General features: G+C 33.3%; 1 long non-coding RNA gene across 1 annotated transcript in view; it reads right to left on the bottom strand.

The window, feature by feature from the left end:
* Positions 1 to 53: 53 nt before the first annotated feature.
* Positions 54 to 17,379, bottom strand: part of LOC109270496 (uncharacterized) — a 58,042-nt gene continuing 40,716 nt past the window's right edge. Inside the window, exons 3-4 of the long non-coding RNA XR_002081559.2 lie at positions 15,092 to 15,210; positions 54 to 225 (exon numbers count right to left, since the gene is read on the bottom strand). This is a non-coding gene — a long non-coding RNA (uncharacterized LOC109270496). The remainder of the gene's footprint in view (positions 226 to 15,091; positions 15,211 to 17,379) is intronic.

The raw sequence follows: 17,379 nt of genomic DNA, 5'->3' as shown, positions 1-17,379 counted from the left end.
AAGCAGTTAAACCAGCCATCTGAAATAGACATTGTGGACGACCACCACCTACATCAACCTCTTGGTGTTTGTTTTTATTTATGTTTTTATCTCGTTGCTCTTGCCTTCTCTCTTTTAGCAATGTAAGAATTCCATGGATAACTTCTTCATTTCGAATTTTAACATTTTCTCTTTTTTTTCTATAATGAAAGTGCTGTTCATTTCTCATAAAAATGTAGAGAACACCTATAAAAAACAAAAAAAGAAAACAGATTCAAGGTGGGAAATAAAGGCAGAAGGAAATGGCAAATAACACGTTGAGAAATAACTTGAGGCTGGCAGACTAAAACATTTCTCCAGGAACTCCCTACTGTCTTGATGTTAATGCTTTGCTAGAGGGAAAAACAACCTTAACTTGACAATAGCTAGGCCTTTAGTATCCTGTGAATCTTCTTTAGCATATGAAAATCCCTATGGAAACTTGCCCTTAACTTTACCTCCCCCAACTCCCAAGTATATAACCAGTCTCTCCTCATGGTCCCAGGGCAGCTCTTTCTGCCACAGGTCCTGTCCCCAGGCTTTAATAAAATCACCTTTTTGCACCAAACATGTCTCAAGAGTTCTTTCTTGGCCATTGGCTCTGGATGCCCACCACTCCAAAACCTCATCACTATCAAAAGCCACTTTTAAGAAGTGGCCACTTTAAAAAGACAGCCACTTTTAAAAAATATTGATGTTTTGACTTGACCCTTGGTATGACCTGAATATTTCTTTCCCAAAACATTGAGTTCCTTAAGTATTAGTTGACTTCATCTCAGGTAGAAACTTCATCTTATATACATTTCAAAAAATGGAGGGAGAGGCACAGGTCAGGAATTCCTATAACTTATCTATAACTTATCTATAACTTTCTATAACTTACCTATAAACTTTATCAACACCAAATAATACAGGAATAACTAAAGAGAAGCTACAACTAGAAGCAACGAAGGTTTACAGGCTTATTTAGCAGTGAAGAATAAGAGAACTAAAAACAGGGAAGACATATTGATTCAGAAGGGACGTGGTTAGCCATCCAGCTTTCCATGTTGCATACAGCTATGCTTAGCCTAATCACAACGAAGCAGAAGCTAGTCGTAAATTTCCCCTCAAAAGCATAAGTCTTTATAGCTCTGGAGACATAAAATATCTCTATAGCATATGTGAAGAAGATGAGAATAACAACTGCACGTCAGTGTCTACTGAGTATGTGTGCATCCACTTCCTTCCTAGCAAACAAAACAACAATAAGGAAATAGTGGTTCGTCCTAGGTTTGTGGGAGATTGGCAGGGAAGAGGTCATAGGTAAGATGGTGTGACAGCTGCATTAGAATAATATCTCCAATATATCATGATCATATTCATAAAATGTGTTCATGTAAGCTTTCAAATACCTACTCATTTATATTTAGTGTATTCTGTCTTACAGATGTCTAGCACATTTTCCACATTCATAACATCTCTGCTTAAATGTTATCTCCTCAGAGAATTATTTCCTGAATTTTATATATTCAGTAGTCCACCACCACATACTTGTTTACTGTCATGTCACTTGATCTTAATTTCTTCATAGCATTTATCATCTGAAATTATCTTATTTGGTAAATTGTTTATTTGTTTATCTCTCATCTTTCTTCAATAGAATGGAAGCCTAATGTAATCAAGGTAGTTGTCTATGTTCTTGATCATTTTATTACTAAATACAGAGCTGAAAATATTACCTAGAACACAGCAGGTATTTGATAAATATTTATGATAGAAATTTAAGTAAAACAAAAAAACCCAAAACAAACAAATTGAATGCATGTAAGATCCATAGCTTCAGTGATTATTTTGTCTTCTTTTTCTTTTTCATTGTTCTGAAAGCAATTTGTTAAAATTCCCCACTGTTACTGTGGAATTTTCTTTTAGCTCTATACATTTTTTCTAATTAACAATTAAAGACATTTTATTATATGCATACAAATTAAGAATTAGGGAGTGGAGAAAGGTGTCAGAGACTAAACAGGCAACAAGTATTCATAAAACATTTGACCTTAAACCAGTTTACCATTTCCAAGTTCTCTTTCATGTTTCTGTCACCTTTCCTACACTATTGTGTCTTCCTTCTTACACTATATGCAGAGAGTCAGGGCTAAAAATTACTCAAAGAGCACTTGTTTCAGACTTTCATAGCACTCATATATAGCTGGGAGATCAAAACAAAGACATCATACACCGTTCAGCATGAAAAAAAAAAAGCATGAAAAAGTGTCTTTTTTTTGGTTTCCTTCTTTTTTTCACACAAAAAAATAATAATATTTTATTATGCATTCTGCATCTTTTAAATGAGCATTGTACTCTGAGGAGGAAAGCAATGTGTTTTATTTTGACTAACACATGACATAAAATTTCCAGTTGAGTCATGGAAAGAGTGAAAAAAAAAAAAAAAAAAAAAAGAGAAAAATGAGCCAGACAGTGAGACAGTGCTGAATGCACAGATAATAAAGAAATGGTTTCCTTGGCAACAACAGCACTTCGGAAGGTTTCAGACAAGAGTACAACTGGGTACAAAGTATCTGATAAAAATTTATTGCAAGAGAAGGAAATTGTGCAAATTTAACAGTACCAGAATATGCACTGTAAATCTGAATGTGATTGCTGAAAATTTAGATAGATAGATAGATAGATAGATAGATGATAGATAGATAGAGATAGAGATATAATTTTTCTAATTGATTTTATTTTCTCTTTTTTTGGTGTGAAGTATCATTTGGGATGAAGTAGCATTTGGGAGGCCCCATTAAAATAACAAAGAAATTTTAAAGTAATCAAAGGATATTTATGCTTGGAAGAATCAAAATCCATTGACAAAAACATCAAAGTATATCTCCAAAAAAGAAAAAAAAAAAAATCAGACACCTGTTGTGGGACTCCTAATATCTCCTTTAAACTCCATTTCTTCAGAGAAGGGTAATAGTCTTAATTTTCAACCATCAAGAATAAGAATTATTTTGGGTCATTTTCCAGTTCTGTACACTTAAAAATAATTTATGCTTAGCATTTAGTTTTCAAAGGTAAATTGGGAGTACAGGTCATCATGATATTAATCTATTGTATAAACTTTGGATAAACAGAGTCAACTGGTCATTCTGATGGGTATATTCTATTACATATAATAATGACAACTTAGTATTTCATCTTCTTAGGCACTGTCCTGCATCTTGCATCCTTCAGGGATATAAAGAATAAAGGCTATTGGATCTCTAAAATTGCCAATTCTCAGGGATGCCTGGGTAGCTCAGTTGGTTAAGCGTCTGACTTCTGCTCAGGTACATGATCTCACAGTTCATGAGTTTAAGCCCTGTGTCAGGCTCTGTGCTGATAGCTCAGAGCCTGAAGCCTCCTTCGGTTTGTGTCAGCCTCTCTCTCTGCCCTCACCTGCTCACACTCTGTCTCTCTCTCCCTCTTAAAAGTAAAAACAAACATTGAAACAATAATAAATTAATTAATAAAATAAAATATTGCCAATTCTGGGGGGAAAAATTCAAATGTCTTAAGCTAAAATGTGTCAACATTGTAAAAATCCTATTTAATATGCCTACTCGTGCACAAAATAATGTTTTTTATTATAACATAATTTTATAAAGATGATTCTGGGGGCGCCTGGGTGGCTCAGTCGGTTAAGCGTCCGACTTCAGCTCAGGTCACGATCTCGTGGTCCGCGAGTTCGAGCCCCGCGTCGGGCTCTGGGCTGATGGCTCAGAGTCTGGAGCTTGCTTCCGATTCTGTGTCTCCCTCTCTCTCTGCCCCTCCCCCGTTCATGCTGTGTCTCTCTCTGTCTCAAAAATAAATAAACGTTAAAAAAAAAATTAAAAAAAAAAAAAGATGATTCTGTATTCTGAGATGTATTTGATTGGCGTCAATATGTAAGGAAGCTGCACTATTCAATTCTCCTGACTAACTTATATACTAGAGATAATCATAGAAAGTAGTGAGTGAGCTTTAGTTCATTTGTATCTGTGATTACCACTTAAGTTTTTTGAGAACTCAGCATGCCTAAGATGTTAACTCCTAAGGTAGTAAGAAAAGTGGTATTTCTACAAGGAAATTGAAAATAAAGGAACTATTTTAGCTTTTTAATGTTCCAGGTACACTTGGAGTCTTGCTGAAAAAATGTAGAAAGGCAGAGCAATTCTATTTATTAATTTTGTCCTTAATTACAGCTAATATTAAGAAATTTAAATAAAAGAAATATATGCCTATGCTTAATTTTTAATTTTAGTTCTCTAAAAAAATATTCCTGGTCAAAATTTTAGCAAAGGGTCTGTTTTTGACTAATGTAAATGATTCATTTATCTCTAACAATGATGGGCAATTTCTAATAAGTAGAAAGCGGGAAATAAAATTGAAATGTTCTATACAACAGTATATGGATACCCACATTTTTTTTCATTCACTTCTATTTCTGGTAAATTGTATTTAAAATATCATTGTTAAAGGGAGTTTCTAATTCTACCTCTTTTGTAATATATATTGGCAGAGAAAATGTCCTTGCCTTTAGTTCTGAACTTTTAAGATTAATTTTTTAGTTTATTTAAATACTCATGTTAAAGGACTATTATTTTGAGACTGAAAAGTCCTGTACTTGGGTAGAATACAAACTTTTCTTTTCCATTTTATGAGATTGGTACAGTGCACAAATCATTATTACCCATGCTAATTGACTTACCATTGACAATTTGATGATTTTTATGGAGATAATTTCTAATGTGCACATTTCTAGTAATTTTCAGCATGATATCAAATTCATTTTATTGGAGATTTATTTAAAAAAACTTTATAGAGAGCCTACTGTAGCCTTAATATTTGAATGGATACTAAGAATCTGAAAATGAAGACTAGAGCAAGGACTTTGCTCTAAAATAAATTACACACTCCCTAGGGGGAAAGATATGACTGTCAAATTACTTTCACATACTCTATTTGGCCACATCTCTGGGCCTAGATACAAGTTAATAGTGTATCTAGTCATCAAGTTCTATCTGAAATGCCACTAACTTTATACCTGCACTGATTTCACCCTGCTAGATACAGACTCTTGCACTGTAGTTTCTTCCCCCATAGGATTATTCGTGAATTGAATACCATCAGCTCTAAGTTGTGTATTGTTTTCACAGTTATCATAAGATCAGGAAAGGATTCCCATCATGGAGATACACTAAAGTATATATAGGCAGGAGTGAAGCCGGAAAGGTCATCAAAAAGCATTTAAGAATGAAGACTCTCGCAGAGTGGATGGGAGGGGCCTATACCAAGTGGGGATTATAGGATGACTAACATTAGCCATGATTTGAAGGATGGGTAAGTGAGACAGGGAAGTAAAGTCATATGCTGATGAAACCTGTGTGAAGATGGTGACTGTGATGGCACAAGAGAAGTGATGGAATTAAAAAATAAATGAAAACTTAGAGAGCTGTCAGGCCTTGATGAAAGAGTGGATGTTAAGGGAGAAAGACAAATCTAGAGCCAGGATAGAATCAGGAAATAAGAATGCAGTAAAAACCAGTGAGAGATGTTCTGGGTTCAAGTTTTAATCATCCTACTAATTGGTGGATTTTTAGTAATTTTTTTTAACATTTCTTAGCCTCAGTGTTTTAATTGCAAAAGATAAAAATAATACTTCATCCAGTAGTTACCAAGACTAAACAAAGTGATACAATATAAATTCCTTAATCTGGTGTCTGGCAGATAGGGAGAATTGAATAGCTATTACTATATATTTTAATATTAATCTGTTATTACATTAATAATAATAACATATTAACTTATAATTTAATCAAATTGATAAAATTATTATTCTGATTTGAACCTAGGTAACCCCAGCCAAAGATGACAAGTAAAGTGGCATCTAAATGAAAACTGGTTGTAGGAAAGAAAATCTTCTAAATATTTTTATTTAAATAATTATTGAGGATTGTGGAAACTAGGCCAAGGAGTTAGAACAAGGAATGAGAAGAGAGACCTTTCTGTAAATCTTTTTGAGTTGAGCTGAAAGTGGTACCTCATCTACTCCTATGATGTCCTGGGAAGCACAGACTAAAACTAAATAAAATGTTGTAAGCCAAACTGGCCTCTGCCTTTAGTTTGCTACCCCAAATCCAGGTGGTTTCTGCTGAGACTAGTAACCAGCAATGTTATATAATTTGGAAATAGGGTGTATGATCCTAAAAACCAAGGGAATTTCAGAATGTATCAATAAAACATGAGATAAAAATTATAAGAAACATCCACTAGATTGAAAGCCCCATGAGGGCAGAGATTATATCTTGTTCTATTTATAGCTGCACACCCAGTGAGTCTTGTTCTGAACAAGGATATTTTGAGTGAATGAAATATTAAGAGCTAATGCAAATTTTTAAAAAATGTTTATTTATTTTGAGGGACAGAGAGAGAAAGCAGGGGAGGGGCAAAGAAAGAGAAAGAGATGGAGAATCCCAAGCAGGACCCACGCTGTCAGTGCAGAGACTGACTCAGGACTCAATCTCAGAAACCAAACCATATGACATTATGACTTGAGCTGAAATCGAGAGTCCAAGGCTTAACTGACTGAGCCACCCAGGTGCCCGGAGTTAATACGTATATGACTACCATTTATTATGAGCTGTCTCACGACTGCCCATTTTGTGAGAGGTGGCATCAAGAGGTGACTCTACATCTGTTTGATTTCAACATGTATTTTGTCTTTCCACATATGTGTCCGTAACTGAGTTCAATGTTTGGTGACATGCTAGTGCTTTTAGTGATGCACACCAGAGACAATGTGATTGATTAATAAGATTAGTTTTCAGGTTTTTCACTACTAAAGTGTGTTCTTTGCTTTTCAGAAGTAACATTAAAATTTTAAAATAAAAATTTAATTTTTCTACAGACCTTATATTATATAGATGTGCTAATATCATGGGTATCAAGATATAATTTGAAATATGAACCCTCTAACTGAAGGAATTTTACCCTGATTTAACTATACTTTTTCCTAAGCTCTTATTTTTATGTAATTAATTTAAAATATCTTTAGGAGATAGCTGGTGCTTTTTGACCTACATTAAATTCAGAGGTACTTTCTGTTAGTTTTCCAGATAAATAAAACTGTCTGTCTGAAATTCAGTTCTAATGAAACACTCTACTCAAGGGCTTTGTGAAAGTAACTCCATTTATAACATGTCCTTCTGGAAATTGAAAGCAACTTCTGAATGGCACAAAGCTTCAAAAATATTGTTAAGTGCTTCTTTGTCATTGTTAAATAAATATTGGTAGGCATCAGAATTTTCCAAGGAACATTTAGAATTACTATATATAAGTATTAGGAATTCAATCCTAACTACACATTGGATTTAAGGGTGTCTCAAAGTTAATATAGGTAAAATAACTTATTTTATCTTTTATATCTTTGTTTTCTGAAACCAGCATATAAAAGTGGATTGATGTTAATTTTTGGAAGCAACAGAAATGTATGTTTTGGCTTCTCAGTAGGTTCTACAATTTCTTCTAAGTTGATGCTGAAAATAGACCACATATTTTAAATGCATCAATATATAAATCTCACTTTTCTAAAGCAATAGTAGACCTTTTTATTTAGAGTCTTCAATATTAGTTTAATGACCCTTTATTTTCCATAAGTTCACTTTCAGGATCATTTTATACAGTAAAAGCCAAAATAGACATGACATGAAACCACATTTTATACTTTGGATGTTCACTAACTGTTCAGGGTTTTGTTTTGTTTTCTTTTGCTTGTTTTTAAATTTTTCCTCAGTAACTCTATTCTTTAAATTATAGGAACACACAGGGACAACTGAAATTGGAGAGCACAATTCTTTTCCTAAATGTTTTAGTATTCTTACTCATAGTTTTGTTTTACATTATTTTATTGATAAATATACTAAACTTAAGGAATAACTTATCTTTGCAATCTCATCAATTTAAAAGCTACATTTGATTTAATTAATAGGAGGAGTTTATGGGAAAAGCTTTTATCGATGGGCATTGGTTTAAGATATCTTGGCCTTTTGAGAACAATGCACTATAATAATTGGTCTAAGATCATGTTAGAGAGGGCAGGTCACTTTATATTCTCTCCCAACTAATAGAGGAGTCAGGTGAGGTTGCTTCCTGACACGGCTACTATTTCATTATTTTGGCTGATATTACTGACCTGAAGAAGCTATTTCCAGTATTACTTGGACCCAGCAGATAATGGTCACTGACAATCACAGTGTAAACACAGAAAACAAGCCAGTTTCTTTGCATCTGGACCTCAATTTACTGTTAATTTTCCATTCTTGATTACACGATGAATCACACCTATTATGTCCATTGTATTGTGATCTAAAAAAAATGATAGGTAATTGTGGTAGAGTCATCAGAACAAGTAATGTTCTGGATGTAGGGAAGCTGTAGTCTCCCTCAGGTTTTGAAACAGCGAGACTTTGGCCAAATCATTTTATGCAGCGATTCTCAAATTTCTCTGCATGCTGTAGTCATGGGAGCATCTTAAAACAAATCAGAATGCTAACGACTGATTCCCGTTGCTAGAATTTGATTCTTCTATAATTTATTTTTAGAAAATAAAATATCCACCTATAATGTTGGTACATTTGTTTTCTGGTTTTTGTTGATGTTGTTGTTTGTTTTTTGCAAATAGGTAGTAGCACACTTAATCTAAAATTGAAAAGCCAAGAATAAATATTTAACTTACCATATAAGTTTTAATAATGAAATGCACTTCCATTTTTAAGTGATTTTGAAACTGTAGATAGACATTTTCCTTAAAGGCATTTTGTGTCCTCATTTTCTTCTTTAATGCAGTCTGTATAATCTAATCTAAAAATGAATAGAATCAAATCTAATCCTAAATGTGATGTTTTTAGAGGATATAGACTTCTGATTCCTTTACCTTTTCAGTGAAAAATATACTTGGAAGTGAAGATATAAACATGTTTTTTTTTTCAAATCATTACTTATTATTTTAAATTATTTTAAATTATGTGAATAAGGGGCCAAATCTAGAGATTATATTAGATCCAGAAAATGGAAACGAACAGAGGGAAACTGGCATATGAATTTTCCATATCTAACTTAATTTCTCATGCCTTCGAATGTCGGCATGTGAAGCCATATATGTCATTCTTCCCTTGATATTTCTGGCTGTACCATTTTGCCTCCCTGTATCTAGCTATGAGAATTTGCACAGGACATGCATCTCAATCTGTCATTTTGTGGCTCCAAATTCTCTTTAATTCCTACTGAATTTGCAAAAATCATTAAAATTGATCAAAAAAGTTTGGTCAAGAATCATATTTTCACAGTTTATACCAAGAAAATTAAGTTAAAGTTGAAGATAAAGCATATAGGATTGAATTCGCATCATACGCTATTGGACTCCCATCTCCAATGTAGAAGAAAGAGCTGAACATAGACACATTCCATGTTCACCTGATAGAGAAATTAAGACCCTCTGGAGATGAAAATGTTTTTGCGGAAAAGCCTCTTTGCTGTTTGTCTATATCTTTTTGTCCCTTGCTTGTCTAGTAGTTTCATTGTATTGATTACTATCAAGCTATTTCTTAAACTTCTATTTCCATAATTGTAAATTTTTGAGACTCCAGAGTTTCAGTCTTATTTCTTCTTCAGTCCCCAAAATGATTCTCTCTTCAAAATCATAGGCTGCTTTTATGTTTAGAGTATTTCAGTGAAATGCCCCACATATGTCCGTGCCAGGTACTGTCACTCCTTTATCTATAGTCTTTAAGGAAAAATGTCATACTTTTATATCTTCTTGAGAATCTACCTATTTTTGATACAAATTTATTTTGTGCCACATGAACTCACTGATTTATTCCTTGACTTCATTTTGAATCCATTATTTTATTATTTTTTGTTTCATCTTTTTATATATATATTTGCTTCCTACTTCATTTTAATCAGTGTATCCTTAGATTTCCCCTCCTTATGTTGCCCACTAACAACAATATACAAAACTCTTTGTCTATTGCTATTTGAGAATTTAGAGACTACATATTGTCTCAGAATATAAAGGGGCTTAAGGTTAAATTATCTAAATCTACATTATCTATCTTTTCTAAAATTCTATATTTTATACTTTGATTCTAATGTCTTCACTTTTTTTAACTGTTCAATTCAATTAGCACTTATTAATTCTCTGCTAATTGATGACATTGCACTATGGGTTGAAAGCAAAGAACAATTAACCCTCAGGAACTTTACAGTCATGGCCCCAAATGTCAATATGCCACAAGCATCCATCAATTTAATTTGATTTAAAATTGGCTTTTGCTAGTTACTTGAATACACCAACAGTTAATGGTTCCCTTCAGTGAACTAAATGTGAATAGTTATTATCCTGTAAGTATTACTCCTGAGGTGAAAGAAAATGTGAGCTCTTATCATAGATACCCTCACCACCCTTGCCCACAACCTTCTGAAGACCTGACCCTTCACATATTTGAAAGATATTTTACCATCCTTTCTAGTAGATAAGAACTTAAATTTAATTACAGTAAGTCCAAAATTATAGCTTTTGGGAAAGAGTCACATACTAAATCCAGGTTTATAGATAACCATAAAATTGAAAAAGTTGGTACTTAGACCAAAGTTAGAACTGACTTTTAATACCAAGTTATTGAGCAGCCCATTTAGATTAAGGGGAAAAGCAAAACATTTCACTCATGGATTGCTATCTCCTTTTGAAGCTTGGCAGCTTATTATTATTTTTTTTTTGGTCTGTTTTTTTGAAAGCTGTTATAAAATAACTTCATTATAAAATGTGTTAACATATGTAGCTGGCCAAGATAATAAAAATTCTTAAATGCAACTCAGAGTCAGTTTTCAAATGCACTATCCTAATCTAATATATAGGATTTAAATAACATAAGTAACATGTGGTCAGCTAAAATTTCTATTGTTTCCATCATGTGAAATGTGCACATCACAATAATGTCTGTTTTGTTCTTATTTATGTTATTGCAATTTTGTTTTGAATAGGCTTTATTTCTGAGGTGTGAATTCTTTCACTTTCACATGGATATTAATATTCTGTGGGAAACAAACAAGTAGGCAAATCTTAAAACACACTTTACAGTGAACTAAAATTCTGTAGGATAAATCATTTTCCAGAAGAGAAAATAAGGGGGAATATTGAACTTTCCATCAAATAGCTCATTTAAAAATGTTCTATCTTCTGGACCTAGCCTCTTTGAAAACTACATCTTCTTTTCCTTGTTCTTCTACTTTTCTTTCTATTGTCACTTTTTTCGCCTTCATCTAAATCATCATCATAGTCAACACGAATTGTGCTACTTATCATGTGCTGGACACTGTTCTCAATAATTTCATGTATAATCTGATTTACTATTCGTATCTCCACAAGGTGGATACTATTATTACTTTCCTTTGCACAGATTGGAAAAATGAAATATGTAGAGATTTACAGTTTTTCTTCCCATATCTCTATTTCCCGAAAGCCCTTGTCATCTTAGAATAGATGAATTTTGCTCAAGCTTTTCTTGAACACAAAAATTAACTTAGAATTTGAAATGCAAAGTTGTTAATAGGATATGAACACAATTTATGCAACCCTCCCTCCTTACTATTCAAGTATGAATCTGGTCCTCATCTGAGGAAGTTCAAGAACTCAGTATTTCAGAAAATGATCAGACCAGACCCTCTCTGGCATAAAAATTCATTCATGCTAATCAAATATATAAAAAATATCTCTGATACATCGAAGTGTCAATGTATTAATTTTCAATGAGAAATTTAATTTCCTGAGGTACGGTGATATTTGCACAGACTAAAGATGAGGGCTAGGCTAGTCTCATCCTTGAATAGCAAGGAAGGAGGGATGTATAAGTTATATTCATGTCTTATTAACACTAACACCCCTTTTCAGTCTCCCCCAAGACACATTCTAGGCACCCAGCTGCCCTTTTATTAAAGAATTTACTATTTATAATCTCCTCTGGCCCCAGCCTACTTTCCATGTCTATTCACATATTACTTAAAATACATCTATGCCATCATCCCAATTAACTAACACCCTCAAAGTTATATTTCTTTTTCCTTTGTCTCGTTTCTTCCTTACGTCTCTTTTCCCTTCAAGGTAAGACTTACTTTCTATTTTTCTGTAACTGCTGTAACATCCTTTGATTTCCACTCCTAATGTTATCACTTTGGTAAGAAACATCACTGTGTCCTCCCTAGAAAGTTGTAATAGTCCCTGAATTAGAGTATCCAATAAATTGTCTCCTTTACCAGAAGATTCATTTTCTTAAAGTATAGCTCAAATAATATTATTCATTTTCACAGGGTCACCCATTGTCTACTGAATTAATGAATAAATTTTTTTAAAAACCATACTTGAACATTGAAGAACATTCAATACTTCACTAATCTCCTTAATATATCCCTCATGGCTCTCTTAAATAACTCTACACTTTTTTTAAAATTTTCTCATTCCTATCTTTTTCCTAGAATAATTTCCCTTCCAATCTCTTGCCTACTAAAATTTCTATCACTCTACAAGGCTATTTATTTTTACTTATTTATTTTTATTCTATTTTGGAGAGAGAGAGAGAAAGCATGCAAGCAGGGAAGAGGGGCACAAGGAGACAGGCTCCATGCTCAGCAAGGAGCCCAATGCAGGGCTCAATCCCACAACCCGGGAATCATGATCTAAGCCAAAATCAAGAGTCAGTTGCTCAAATGACTGAGCCATCCAGGCATCCATAGAAGGCCATTTAAACATCACCTCCTCAATACAGTCTTCCAGAGCTTCAGTACATAGATATCATTTATCCCTCTGACTTCTCAGAGGACTACATTTTTACTTTCCTCATAACACAATTATTCTTTCTTATGTTAGAAATACTTTATAATCATATGTTTCCAACAGCCCATTAGATCATAACTTCTAAAGATCAAAGACTATGTCTTACTCACTTCTGTTTACCTATAATATCAGCTTGTCCCATTGAAATTTTTTTTAATGTTTTTAATTTATTTTTGACAGAGAGAGAGAGAGAGAGAGAGAGACAGAGACAGAGCATGAGTGGGGGAGGGACAGAGAGAGAGGGAGACACAGAATCCAAAGCAGGCTCCAGGCTCTGAGCTATCAGCACAGAGCCTGATGTGGGGCTCGAACCCACGAACTGCAAGATCATGACCTGAGCCAAAGTCAGATGCTCAACCAACTGAGCCACCCAGATGCCCCCATTTTAAATTATATAGATCAAAATGAAGCCTTTGGAACCCTTGCTTTTAGTTTTATTTCATCCTGAAACTTCTCTGACATTTACCCCCCAAAGATTTCTGTTTCAGCATAATTTCCCATTAAGTGAACAGTTTCAACTTGTATATGAAAAGTTGTAGGCAGCAGTTTGTATCCAGACAGGATTTAATTGTCTTCAATAATATTTGAGTCTAATAGAGTCATCTTTATTAGATGGTTGCTGTAAGAAACGCAGTTTAAATAGAAAATTAATGATTTATTTAATTATATATGGTTGAAGAGTATTATCAGTAATGGTTCTTCTCAGTTTTCCCTTGAAACACCCAATGTATCTCAATGTTCAAATAATTTCAGAATTAAATTTAGTTACCCTTTCATTCAGACACCATGGGCTCTTTGGAGTGATTTTTGTTTATTGATTGTTTTGTTGGGTTTTTGGAGTTTTTTTAAGGTGTTTAGTGTAATGGATGTCCTTTATAGTTCTCCAAGTTAGTATTTGGTAAGGGAACATTGCTGAGAAGACAGCATATGTGAGGAATTGAGATGTGCCAGGTATGGCATTGGGCATTTAATGCTTATGGTTTATGCTCAGATATAGTGTAGTTTCGTCAATGAACTCAGAAAAGCAGACTGGATATTTGGCATATTCCTTTCCAATCTGTTTCAGAGTATTTTATTTATGATATGGACAATCTTTGATTTTTTTTTTTTTTTTTTTTGTTAAAGAGATGAAATCTCACTGTACACAAACAGAGGGAATTATAACATGTTGGCTAATTTAAAAAGATGTCAAACTAATAAGAGCACCCTTTATTACAAGCACATATGGAAAAAATCTTCTTGAAAATGTAATTTCTTCCCGTTCTCTTAAACCAGTGAGACATTTCCTCCTAAAAGAATCTTGATTATATGTGTTGAAACCCTTTAGGACTGCTTCTATATGATATACTTTATTAGGCTAAGTGTTTTCTCTTTATATCTACTAAAATAAAATTGGGGGCTTATATTATACTTTGTTTTCTCCACTTTTTGAAAAGGTAGTTTAAACAGTAAAGCCATGTCCAGTTTTGTTGATATTGTTTTTCAGCTTTCTTTTAACTTAATCAGACATAGAATTCATATGTTTCTCTCTCCCTGTCTCTCTCTCTCTCTCTCTCTCTCTCTCTCTCTTTCTCCTCTCTCTCTCTCTCTCTCTCTTTTTAGGTTTAGGTTTAGGACCTCAAATTAAAATTGTAAGTACTGCTGAAAGTCAAGATAAGTTAGAAAATGACATTAAGTCTCATAGTATCTGGACACTTGCCTCTTTTTCTTGCTTTACTTGACTGTAAGGTAAGCAGTGTACATTAATTTAGATAGATAGATAGATAGATAGATAGATAGATAGATAGATATAGATATAGTTATAGATATAGATAGTACTATAGTCCAGTGAAAAGACATGGGCCAGAAATCAAGAAACTGTCTCCACTTTTATCTCTGGCATAACTAGGTGTATGAGCTAACACACATCATTTCCTCCATGGTCAAATATGTACTCTAATTTACTTGCTTTAAATTTTTATGAGGTTAAACTAAGATATTGGATCCAAAACTATTTTGTTTTAAATAAGCCTGTGTACTGTGCAAATTCAGGTGGAGGTAGCAAGTTGTACTATAAAGTAAAAGAGAAAAAAAAAAGTAAAGTAGTTGAGAAGGAGTAAATAGAACATTCAAGAGCATCTCCAATAAATAATTATCTTCTCACTTAATTAAATTTGCAGTATGATATTTCTAAACAAATCTTACCTATACCTAGTCTCTTTTGGAGGTCAGTGAATGAATACTGATTGCAGCATGTAATTACTGATGATGATACTGATGACGAATGGAGCATATAGTTGACACTCATGTAAGGGCTGGAATATCTAACAGGATGATGGAGACAAAGTAAATATTGTGAATATCTAGGAGGTCCTTCTAGTTCTGAAAACATACCCTAAAACTTTTGAAGTTTATTTTTCTTTAAGCTCTGGCTCTTACAGAGCCTAGAAAAATATTATTAAAAATGTAAAGTCATAATAGCAAATAAAGAGATTATGAAAATTATGTTCAATGGAAAATTCCAAACAGTATATAGCTATATTATAGTATGTATCTCAAGTTAATTTCCCTAATCTTTTAAAATATTTCTAAAACAAGGAGTGACTTCTTTTCATTCTTTTTTAAAAAAAATTTTAATGTTTATTTATTTTGAGAGAGACAGACAGACAGAGCACGAGCCAGGGAGGGGCAGAGAGAGAGGGAGACACAGAATCCGAAGCAGGCTCCAGGCTCTGAGCTGTCAGCACAGAGCTTTACATACATACTTTACATACTTTACATAATATCTAAAAATCGTCTTTAAAAATGAATTGCTGAGTTGTACTTGTTCTGTGGTATTTTACACTTGATCCCTTTGAAGCAGGGATCCCCAAGTCTCCTTTATATCCGCATATTGCTAAAGACTGTTTTTTGGTGCTTTTCCAGATATTGCATGTACCTTTCAGTTTTAAATTTTATTTTGAAAATGTGTGTTTGCTAAATTATAGAATGTCTAAGGAGGCATTTAAATTCAAACTACTGTATTGGGATATTTGGAGCAAAATTATAATTGTATTTTTTATGCTGTCTTTTCCTTTGGCATCTCAGGAAAATCCATGTCTGATGCAGTCTACATACTGCAAGAAAGAATAGTATGTCTTCTCAGTAATTTATCACTTTCTGTATGATGGAAAGCCTCATTTTCTAAAAGAAATATCAGAAAAGTGAAGGAAAGCACTTTGTGCATTATTATATCATTTTATCTAGAACAAAAAGAATGGTTTAATACTTCCTGTAATTCCACTTTTTCCTTCTGCATACAAAGTAAGTAACACAAGTTCAAGATTAACAGATCCTAATTGAAATGCTAAAAGACAAATATACAGTGTAATTATCCAGTTTGAAGTTTAACATTTTTGAAGATATTTCAATGTGAAAAAATCTGTTCAGAGACTTCTTAACACATGTCATATTATAGAAAGAAATGAGCACTGATTTTTCTAGATATTTTCAGTGCCTAACAAAATATGGTATTTTATCTTGACATTGTAACCAAGCACCATATTTTTTAACAGATGCCATTTCTCTTCTGATTACTGTATCCCATTATGAATTACCTCAGTTGGGAAGGTTTTTCATCAAAAAATATATCTATGCACCTGAAATACACTATGTTCTGAAGATAATGTACACATACAATAATCCATCTTTGCCAAATTGAAAAATCATCAAACCTTTAGAGCAGAAATACTGAGGTCTTGGGAGACACCATAAAACCATTAGAGTGGTATATTTGTACTTGGAAAGATAGTATTCTTCTACCCCAATAAAACCTTTTCATATCTCCAAACAATAATGGCAGCAATGTAAATTGAATTATCTATAAAATATTATGTTTTTATTATAGCATTGCTAAAAAGATTTTCCAGGCTACAACGTTGTTAGAAAGTGCTATTATGCCGTACGTACCAAGGCTTCTAATTAGAGTTGTCAATCACTGATTGATTATCACTATAAGATGAAAGAGTAATTGCATCCCAACAATTATATTATCTTAAGGGTACAAAATGCAATGTTCTGCTCTTGGCTGTTAGCAAGATTTCACTGAGTGAAGGTCTGTTCTATCACCACAGGCTGTTCAAAGGCCCTTCTGAGCACCCAAATGGCACATTAAGCTCTAGAAATATTGCCGCTCAAAAGAAAATGCCTACTAGAGTGAAATTGACTAAATTTTAATTGATGAATAAGAAATCACATGGCATTCTAGTTTCACATTCTGTAATTTTAGAAAATATGGTCCATAGAAACATGCAAAATTTCCCTAAGTGTTTCCATACTTCATATGGTTCCCTTCTCATCCCTCCTCACTTCTCTCTCCCTGTTGACTGTTTTTCCACATGTAAATACTTCCACTTCTGTGAGGAGATACATGTGTTTCATATACTGAACTTTGCTTTTTGGCTTTTTAGAATTTTAAAATATGCAGTGGATATTTATATTTCTAAATATATTCT

This window comes from Panthera pardus, unplaced genomic scaffold (assembly GCF_024362965.1).
Source record: "Panthera pardus isolate Hobbes unplaced genomic scaffold, ASM2436296v1 HiC_scaffold_10, whole genome shotgun sequence".
Lineage (NCBI taxonomy): Eukaryota > Metazoa > Chordata > Mammalia > Carnivora > Felidae > Panthera > Panthera pardus.
Note: the sequence above shows the minus strand (reverse complement) of the source record. Positions and strands in the feature narration are given on the sequence as shown.